General features: G+C 40.3%; 1 pseudogene; it reads left to right on the forward strand.

The window, feature by feature from the left end:
- The first annotated feature begins 9,714 nt into the window (after positions 1–9,714).
- On the forward strand, positions 9,715–11,255 carry LOC134247495 (uncharacterized; annotated as a pseudogene).

Genomic DNA, 11,255 nt, shown 5'->3' on the forward strand with positions numbered 1-11,255 from the left:
TTATAGGAAAGCATCCTCAGGTAGTGTAAATTCAAATATGTTCATATCACGACCCCGGAGGGTAGGGCGGGGCCACAATGGCCGACCAAAGGTGCTCAGATGAGCGATGGGCCTCTTGTTCACTTATATGAACGGTGTTGCCATAGAAACTATAAATAGAAATTTCTGTGAAATTCTTCCAAAACGCTACTCCTCCTACAGAATTGGTCTTATTTCAATATAACTTGGCCGACAAGTAGACTACATGAAGATACATAATTCTGTGCATCGGTTTTTTAGCTCACCTGAACCGAAGGCTGTGGTTTTTTAGCTCACCTGAGCCGAAGGCTTTTGTGCTCACATTTTGTCCGGCGTCCATCTGTCTGTCTGTCTGTAAACTTTGCACATTTTCGACTTCTTCTCAAGAACCACTCGGCCAATTTCAACCAAACTTGCCACAAAGCATCCTTGGGTGAAGGGGATTCAAGTTTCTTCAAGTGAAGGGCCACGCCCATATTCAAGGGGAGACAATTGGGAATTAATGAAAATTTGGTGGCATGTTTTAAAATTCTTCTTCTCAAGAACCACTGTGCCAGGAAAGACGAAACTTATGGGGTAACATCCTCAGGTAGTGTAGATTCAAGTTTGTTCAAATCATGACCCCCGGGGGTAGGGCGGGGCCAAAGTGGCCTACCAAAGTTTTACATAGAAATATAATGGAAAATTCTTTAAAAATCTTCTTCTCAAGAACCGCTGTGACAGGAAAGATGAAACTTATGGGACAACATCCTCAGGTAGTGTAGATTTAAGTTTGTCCAAATCATGACCCCCAGGGGTAGGGCTGGGCCAAAATGGCCGACCAAAAGTTTTACCTAAAAATATAGAGGAACATTCTTTAAAAATCTTCTCAAGAAACACTGTGCCAGAAAAGATGAAACGTATGGGATCATGACCCCCAGGGGAAGGGCGGGGCCAAAATGGCAGACCAAAGTTTTACATGGAAATATATAGGAAAAGTCTTTTAAAAAATCCTCTTCTCAAGAACCACTGTGCCAGAAAAGATGAAACTTGTAGGGTAACATCCTCAGGTAGTGAAGATTCAAGTTTGTTCAAATCATGCCCTCCGGGGCAAGGGTGCGGCCAAAATGGCCGACCAAAGTTTTACATAGAAATATATTGGAAAATTCTTTAAAAATCTTCTTCTCAAGAATGACAGCTATAATTCATCAAATTTATATTGAAGCATGATCAGGTAGTGAAGAATCAAGTTTGTTCAAATTATGACCCCGGGGGTAGGGTGGGGCCAAAATGGCCGACCAAAGATTCACATAGAAAAATGTAGGAAAATTCTTTAAAAATCTTCTTCTCAAGAATGACAGCTATAATTCATTAAATTTATATGGAAGCATCCTCAGGTAGTGAAGATTCAAGTTTGTTCAAATCATGACCCCCGGGGGTAGGGCTGGGCCAAAATGGCCGACCAAAGTTTTACATAGACCTAAATTGGAAAATTCTTTAAAAATCTTCTCCTAAAGAATGACAGAGCCACAATTCATTAAATTTATATGGAAGTATCCTCAAGTAGTGAAGATTCAAGTTTGTTCAAATCATGACCCCCCGGGGTAGGGCGGGGCCAAAAAGCCGACCAGAGTTTTACATAGAAATATATAGGAAAATTCTTTGAAGAATAGCAAATCCATGATTGATCATGGGATTACTTTGGATTTTTAATTTTCAATAATAAACCAATTTCTACTTTTTCATACCTACGGTACTCGGGCGATGTGGCCCATGGGCCTCTAGTTATTTCAATGAACTTTGTTGCCATGGTTACTAAAAATAGAAATTTCTGTGAAATTATTTCAAAATGCTACTCCTCCAACAGTTTTTTATCCCCTCGCGCAACTAGTTGCGGAGGGGATATAGCATCGCGAATGTGCGTATGTATGTGTGTGTGTTAGTGTGTTCGTTATATTGTGGGCAAGATTGACAGAGAACCTTTGCATTAACCTTTCTCAGCGTTTACATACTTGTGTGGCAGTATAAAAGGACAAAGCCTATTAATTTTCAAGTCCATTGATGAATTATTTCTTCAGATATCGCGTTTTTACTGCCTCGAAACCCTGACATTTTATGTACGAGTTGACAATAATCATTTGTGGGCAAGATTGACAGAGAACCTTTGGATAAACAACTCTCAGCGTTTACATACATGTGTGGCAGTATAAAAGGAAGAAGCCTATTAATTTTCAAGTTCAGTGATGAAATATTTGTTCAGATATCGCATTTTCACTGTCTCGAAAACCTGACATTTAATGAACGAGTTGACAATAATCTTTTCTGCTAGGGAACCAGTTTAAAAGCCTTGTCGAGTCTGTGGGAACCAGATTAAAAGAATTTGATGAACGTCGCGGTTCCATTACCAAATTACAACAGGTGTCTGGGAATTTGGGATGCACGTTAAATCGAAAGTGGGGGGGGGGGGGGGGGCTTAACCAACAAAAAAGGTAAAACCCAATTTTCATGCATAGAAATTGTCCGTATTTGCAAAATAGTGGGAGGCTAAGCCCCCCTCCAGGCTTCGACGCCTATGCCACAAGTTCAAATAAACTCTCGATGTACATTGTTATTTTTTATTACGAAAAAAATGCACATTAAACTTTACTACCCAAAATTAGGTATCAATGTTATCCCCCCCCCCCCCCCAACCAAGACACTTTGCATTTTGTAAAAAAAAAATTGGATCAACAACAACACTCCGCTAATTATTTTGTCAAAAGAAGGGAGTTGATCCTAATGTTGCGGGTTTGAATCCCACTGTGGGACGTGGAGACTGGTCATTCGGATGAGACCGTGTAAACCAAGGGCCCATGTCCCAATAGATGCTGCTACCAAAAGATCCCTCACTGCTCAATGGCCGTCAGTGCCTATTATAGGAAAAAATGTGCAGCTCTTCACGGGCAAGCCTTCATATGAGCAAAATATTCATGAGAGGTGTTGATGTATTATGATCGGGCTCGGGATGCTCGTAATTTGTTGTTACGTTTAGACGCCATGCTTAAAATGAATGTTGTGTTCATCTATGAAATGTTTTATCAATGATCAGCCCTGACAGGCATGTCAACATGGTGGCAGCGGTGCAAACTTGTTGTTAGTGTTACCGGTCGTCCCCGAAAGTGATGCTCCGTGAACTATTGTAAGTTTATAGTGACAAACTTTGAATTTATTTTCCAACACGTGCTCTGTATACAACCGCCATATTGGATCCAGACTCCATTCTCAGTAGCCTGAAATTTTTATTCGGAATGGGTGAGCAAGAGCAAGCTGCAGGACCTGTACAGGTGTACAATTGTCCGTTCAGATTACCTCCTCAACTTGATTTATCCTCTGGAAATGTATGCGAGAACTACAAAAAGTGGAAAAGACAAGTTGGAGTTTACATGTCTGTGTCAGGAGGAATCGACAAAAGTAAAGAGGTACAAGTAGCAATTATTTTGAGTTGTGGTGGACCTCACGTAGTCGAGATATATGACCAGTTTCAGTGGGAAGATGAATCTCATATGAATGACCCTGCTAAGTTATATGAGAAGCTACAAGCCTATTGTAATCCTCGTTCCAACGAAGTGTTAGAGTCTCACAGATTCTGGAAGTTACCTTATCAGGAACCCTTTGACAAATTTCTTACAGAATTACGAACACGTGCAGCGTCGTGTAATTTCCAGGAACAAGAGAGGATGATGCGTGACAAGATTGTATTTACAGCTACTGGTAAGCTACAAGAACTACTGTTACGAGAAGACAAATTGACTTTGAACAGAGCAATTCAGATATGTAGGGCTTTTGAACAGTCAAACATACATGTGAAAGAGCTACGAGAAAACATCACTTCATCTAACAAAGTGAATAAACTATCTACAAACAAACGACAGAAAAACTTTACAAAGCAGAAAGTGACACACAAACAGAAAAGTGATTCACAGCCTTCAAGCAAGGAGAAGAAAGAGTGTGATTTCTGTGGTTATAAACATGAACATGGCAAATCAAATTGTCCAGCATGGGGCAAAAGATGTGACAAGTGCAACGGGAGAAATCATTTTAAGTCCAAATGTAAGAAAATACATGCTGTTTGCGAAGACAGTGAAGACAGTCCAGAGTTAGAAGACAGTTGGCTCCTCGCATTGAAAAGTAAAGACAGACAGAGCAAAGACATCACTGCGATAATGAATGTAAATGATTGTGACGTACGTTTTCAGTTGGACAGTGCAGCTGACGTAAATACCATTTGTTAGAAATATGTGAAGAAGGAACAGTGTCGTCCGTCAAACATTCGTCTTAACATGTGGAACAACACTCATATGAAACCCCTCGGTGAAGCCGATCTTGATGTAATCAATGTGCGTTCCAACGTCGTCCAGAAACTTAGATTTGTAGTAGTGCAAAACAATCTTACCTGTCTACTTGGCAAAGATGCAATTCAAGACATGGGACTTGTGACTGTGAACAGTGAAAAGTTCATATCTAAAGTTGGATTAGAACAGCCTCTTGGTGACTTGGGCATTGCAACTCTGAAAGTTGACCCCAGTATTCAACCCAAAGTACTTCCATGCAGGAAAATACCGATAGCTATCCAGGACTCAGTTAAGCAGGAAATCGACAGACTTGTTGATCGAGGTGTTTTGATACCAATTACAGAACCAACATTGTGGGTTAGTCAGATGGCCGTGGCTCACAAGTCAGACGGAAAGTTGCGAGTTTGTATAGATCCACAACCTCTTAACACAGCTCTGATACGAGAGTACTACCGATTACCTGTATTAGATGACATACTTCCAAAGCTAACGAATGCTAAGGTATTTAGCAAACTTGACGTTAAAGAAGCATTTTGGCACGTTCGCCTTGATGAGAAGTCGAGCAAACTTACAACTATGATAACGCCATTCGGGAGATACAGGTGGGCTCGATTACCCTTCGGATTGAAATTGTCTAGTGAAATCTTCCAGCGACGGTTAGACGGACTGGAAGGTGTGTTTAGCATTGTCGATGACATTATTATTGCAGGATGTGGTGACAGTGAAGAAGAAGCAAAACGTGACAATGAACTCAAGATGCAGAAAGTTTTCCAGAGATGTGAAGAGAGACACATTACACTAAACAAGGATAAGGAAGAATCCGGACTTCGTGAAATTTCATTTCATGGACACAAAATTTCTAAAGATGGTGTCAAGGTTGATGAAAGTAAAGTGAAAGCTATCCTTGAAATGCCAGCACCGACTGATGTCTCCGGAATCAAACGCTTATGTGGAATGGTTCAATACATGTCAAAATTCCTACCAGACTTGTCGAAGGTATTGGAACCACTACGACTACTTACCCGTAAAGACCAAAAGTGGAACTGGGACAGCAAATGTGAGTCAGCATTTCAGACTTTGAAGCATAAGTTGACAGAAACTCCAGTTCTGGCTTATTTTGATCCTTCAAAGGATGTAACACTGCAAGTTGACAGCAGCAAAGAAGGAATTGGTGCCGTACTACTCCAAGATGGAAAGCCGGTCGAGTACGCATCAAGAGCTCTTACAGAAGCAGAGAGAAAATGGGCTCAGATAGAGAAGGAAGCTTTATCCGTTCTCTATGGACTTGAACGCTTTGATCAGTACACTTATGGAAGGAAAGTTTTTATCCATAATGATCACAAACCATTATCTGCTATATTGCGCAAACCATTAGGACTAGCACCTAAAAGACTGCAAGACATTATGATGCGTTACTTCAGATATGATGTAGAATTCGTATTTGAGAAAGGAGTAAACCTTGTTATAGCAGATACGCTAAGCCGAGCTTTTCTGATGACAACGGAAGGAAGTGTAGATGAGCGTCACAGGATTCTATCTGTCTCAACGTTACAAGAAAACGATGTACCAGATGTCAGAATTCAAGAAATTAAGGACATGACTGCTAAAGATTCAGAGATGCAAACATTGGCCGAAACCATAGCCAATGGATGGCCTGACAGTAAACAAGATCTTCCAACGAGTGTGCGCCATTACTTTGATTTTCGTGACACTCTAAGCTTTGAAGATGGACTCATCTTGAAAGGAGAAGCAATCGTCATTCCAAAGGCACTTAGATCAGAAATGAAGTTACGATTACACAAAGCACATCTAGGATATGACAGAATGATAAGGAGAGCTCGTGGTGTTATTTTTTGGCCTGGGATGAAATCCGACATAAAACAGATAGCAGACTATTGTGGAATTTGTCAGGAAAGAAAACCGAGAAACTGTAAGGAACCTTTACTTCAGCACTCAACTTGTGAATTTCCTTGGCAGAAAATTGGACTAGATTTATTTGAGATACAAGGAAAACACTACATGGTCTCGGTAGACTACTTTTCCAGTTTTATTGAGGTAGATTACCTACCAACAACGACAAGTGCAAGAGTGATTTCATTGCTTAAGAAACAGTTCTCTAGATTTGGCATACCAAACGTTATAATATCGGATGGTGGACCACAATTTAGATGTCAAGAATTTCAGGATTTTGTGAAGACCTGGAAGATCGATCACAGATTCTCATCTCCGATGCATCAGCAAGCAAACGGAAAGGCTGAATCTGCGGTGAAGATCATCAAAACACTGATGATTAAAGCACAGGAGGATGGAACAGACCCGTATGAAGCGTTACTTGAACAACGTTGTACTCCAAGGCAGGATACCGGTCTAAGTCCAGCACAGATGATGTTCAACAGAGAGATACATGCTACACTCCCTATGAGATCTCAAGTGAACAATGATTTTGGAATAGTGAAGTCCAAACACAGATCCAGACAGATTGCCGTGAAGAAATCTTACGATAAGAAAGCACGAAACTTACCTGAAGTCGATATTGGACAGTCCGTTTATTTCCAACACCGGGAAGGACAAAATTGACAGTTTGGGAAAGTGATTCAAATTCTTGGACAGAGAACATATGTTATTGCGGACCAACAAGGAGTCGAATATCGAAGGAACCGAATTCATATTAGACCAACTAAAATACAAACCCATATTCGTGATCAATCTCCAGTTCGTGATGAACCAATCAGCAAACGTGTACTCTGTGAATTCCCAAAACCGTTCAGTGGACCAAACGAGTGTATTTCTAGCAAAGAGATACCAGTGATTACAGACTCGAACGAACAACATTGCGTACCAGACTCGATTTCAGAAACTGTCGTCAGCAAGCCTCACAAGGATACTACCCCAGATACTCGTGCAATGCCAATATCGCGTGAACCGTCATCAAGGATCCGTAGGAAACCAGCATACTTGAAAGACTATGTTCAAAATTGATTGAGATAGTGTTTGATTCTATTTGATTATTTTGTTGGAATGTTAATTAACAGTTAATGATCATTTATTTTGGAAATGTTCAGTTAAAGTGTTTACACAGTGTACATCTTTCTTAGAAGGGGGGATGTTGATGTATTATAATCGGGCTCGGGATGCTCGTAATTTGTTGTTACGTTTAGACGCCATGCTTAAAATGAATGTTGTGTTCATCTATGAAATGTTTTATCAATGATCAGCCCTGACAGGCATGTCAACAAGAGGGACATTAAAGAAGATATGCTGTACTATCAGTCTTTAACATGTTTCTCTCGTGAGATGTTGCCATTACTAGTGATGTTCCTGCCGCGAGGGGATGCTCCGCTTAGCGGTGCCCTTGTTTTGTTCTGATTTCAGTATATCTTGGCACACAAGTAGACTACGCAAAGATACATAATTCTGTGCATCAGTCGTTGATTTCGATGAACAGTGTTGCCATGGTTACTAAAAATAGAAAATTCTGTGAAATTCTTCCAAAACGCTTCTCCTCCTACAGATTTGGTCTGATTTCAGAATAACTTGGACGACAAGTAGACTATATGAAGATACATAATTCTGTGCATCTGTTTTTAGCTCACCTGAGTCGAAGGCTCAAGTGAGCTTTTCTGATCACATTTTGTCCGTCGTCCGTCTGTCTGTCCGCCCGTCTGTAAACTTTTCACATTTTTGACTTCTTCTCAAGAACCACTGGGCCAATTTTGACCCATCGTCGGAAACCCACGGCTGAGCTTCGTTCCTCTCTCCATCACCCGTGGGTCCATTCATACCAATTCGCTCGTTCTCATGAATAATTTATGAGACGATTTGATTGGTGGCTCTTGGTACATCTAAAGCGATATTGTCCAATGAGGAAGTCCCTTTCAACGCACTTTCGCTCTATTGTGCAAGCGAGGTGCAATGATAATACCCTTTAGCACCCATATTGCCTACAAATCCTTTGATGTCGTGAATGCAAAATAGCTTTATTACCTTGTATATGACGAAAGTGATCTGTAAGAACGATCATGTACGATTTCTCTGCTATAGTACATGATTTACGAGGCGCAGCCATTGTTATGCAAGCGAGTTACAATAATTCTACCTTTAAAACAGGAGAGTTAGACTTACTATTTCATTGGACAACAAATTTAATGAATATTTATGAGAAACGAGCGAATTGGTATGAATGGACCCACGGGTGATGGAGAGAGGAACAAAGCGTAATCAGCCGTGGGTTTCCGACGATGATTTTGACCAAACTTGGTTAAAAGCATCCTTGGGCAAAGGGGAATTTAAATTGTTAAAATGAATGGACATATCCCCTCGCAAGGGGAGATAATCAAGAAAAGACAAAAATAGGGTTGGGTCATTAAAAAATCTTCTCAAGAACCACTGAGCCAGTAATGCTGTTTTGCTGAAGATGAAGGTCCCTGTCTGCGTTGAGCCAATATAGCACGCCCCTGATCTGTCTGCAAAGTTTATGATACCCCAATCTATTTAGATGCACCCCATCACACAAAATTGGGTCGCAGCTTAAAGCAAAACCCCTTTGTCTCCAGAACACTAGACTGTGTAAGAAAACAATAATCCTTTAGAAGAGCGTTAGCTTCTTTGACCCTCTGGTAGTAGGTGGTATTGTTTATGTTTCTAGTCAGGGACCTCGGGATGAAGCTTAAAACGGTCACAGTTTTCAGATTAAATCCTCGTTTTACCCGCTTAAAAATGCATTCAGTTTCGAAACGACACACTCGGAACTATAATCTGGGTCACGCAAATCTAGGTCATTATCCCCGATAAACACAATAAGGTGCTGCGGGTTGTAGCGTCTAACTGCAGATAAAATGACAGATAAATGGTGACCCTTGTTAATAAGTGCTCCGCTTAAAACAAAGTAATTCACTTCTTTTAATCCGAAGATGTAGAAAACGGATTCAGCTGGACGGTCGGCTCCTATGAATGACTTCAGTCTTTTCACTTGCGAGTCTCCTACTATTAAAGTTGACATTGTCAGCACAATATAGCAGGAATAAGTTCAATCTCACAAATATCACCGTGAAGTGGACACAAATAAGAGCAGAAAAATTAAATTTGTCCAGATTTTGACTATGAGGAATACTATAGAATATTCCGTAAACACAGTTTATTTATAATTTAGTGTCACTGCACTTGGGGGATTTTCTTGAGCAGTATGATCCCCATGAGAAACAGTTCGGTGACATAAAATAATTGGGATTTGTAATCCTGTGGATTTTTCTGCAGATCTTACAACTTAGGACAGGGTTTCCAGTGTTGTTGATTACATATGAAAATGGTTTGAATTAGAATCATTTTCATTGAAACTTGCAAATATGATTGGCCAAAGAAAACACCTGTACCATCAGCAGAAGTGATGATGTCTCCAGACAGTCCAGAGAGGGATATCCCCACTCCACCACGGGCACCTCTACCGGGTAGCACCTCTACCGGGTAGACAGGGTCGATCAAGGATTGCAACCCCTCATGGACGAGGACTTATTAAACCTCCAGCTAGAAGTCCACTACCCCCCGGAAGGCCAGATTTCTTTGAGTCCCTTCCCTTGTTCGGTGAGGAAATAAGTAGGGAAATATATATGAAGCGATTTCCATTCAGGGCGCTTGTAATTTTTCCAGTTTCTGGGTTTCGAATATTTTCATAACGAAGTTCACTTTTGAATACTACATTAAATTTCTTAAGCATGTTTGTTATTTCAGTATCTTGGACCGAAAGCGGAATCCCTAAAACTGTTACTTTTAACACCTGATGTTTAGGAGAAAGTGCTCCAGACGAGAACCGACACAGCCTGGTTTTTATACTCAAACCTTTGCTGTAGGAGTTTCGTCTACGTCCTTTGTTATGAAGATGTATTCTCCATTGGTCCCTGTCTAGCCGTAAACATTTGACGATTTCTCCTATAACCGCGCTCACTGCTTGCAGAAGTTCATAATCTATAATTCTCACAGAATTGTCTGAACTCTCAAGAAGTTCACTGTTATAAAGATATACTGGATTCTCCATTTTGTAAATACAAAAGTATAAGCCTTTACACCAATCTTTACACACTTGTACACAAACATGTAGTGAAACATGTAGTGAGTAGATACTCACTGCAGTAATACAATTACGCGAGTAAACTTACTTGTTTATGTTTCTATACTCACATCCAAAAGCTCAAAATCACAGTAGAAATTAATGCCAAAGAAATCCAAATAAAAGAAATATAAATATATATATATACACAACAAAAAGAAACTCAAATATATACACAAATCGACTTGAAAATATATTTCTGGTCAAATTAGCGGAGCACAGAAAATAGAACGTCCCTGAGCTCGTCATGTGACCGTAGATTATAAAATTATCTGTTTTGTAGATGTGAATCACACATGGACCAACTGTCTTACCAAAGGCCTTATCAGTCTTTGAGTTGAGTTGGACGCAGAATTTGCGTCCACAAAAACCCATAAAGCATTATGGAAAGAAAATGCTGCTAAACTGAAAAAAAGTATGAGAGTATTGGTGACTGGCTTCAGTTCCAGTCAAAATTCAGTGCCAGTCAAAATTCAACAAGTTTACTGCCAAGTAAAAGGCTGTAGAGGATGCTAACAAAAAGTCTGGGGAGAGACGGAGGTCCATGGAATTTCACAAGGAAATGATGGAAGTTAAGGGTGATGATAAAAAAAAAACATTAAAAACAGTATATGTGGGTGTGAGTAAGGGTTTGAGTAAAGTAAGAAGGGGGAGAAAGAGGAGGAGCATGAGAAGGTGAGTGTCTAAGCGTAAGAGGAAAGGATGGGTTGATAGATTTGTTGACTGAGGTGAGGGATGACAGAAGAAAGTTTCAAGAGGAGCAGATCAGAGTAAATGATCTAAAGCTGGTGCTTACGGAGAGATTGGTGTCTTTACTTGAAAATTAA

Source organism: Saccostrea cucullata, unplaced genomic scaffold (assembly GCF_032062105.1).
Source record: "Saccostrea cucullata isolate Sc308-1 unplaced genomic scaffold, CSIRO_AGI_Scuc_v1 ctg2007, whole genome shotgun sequence".
Classification (NCBI taxonomy): domain Eukaryota; kingdom Metazoa; phylum Mollusca; class Bivalvia; order Ostreida; family Ostreidae; genus Saccostrea; species Saccostrea cuccullata.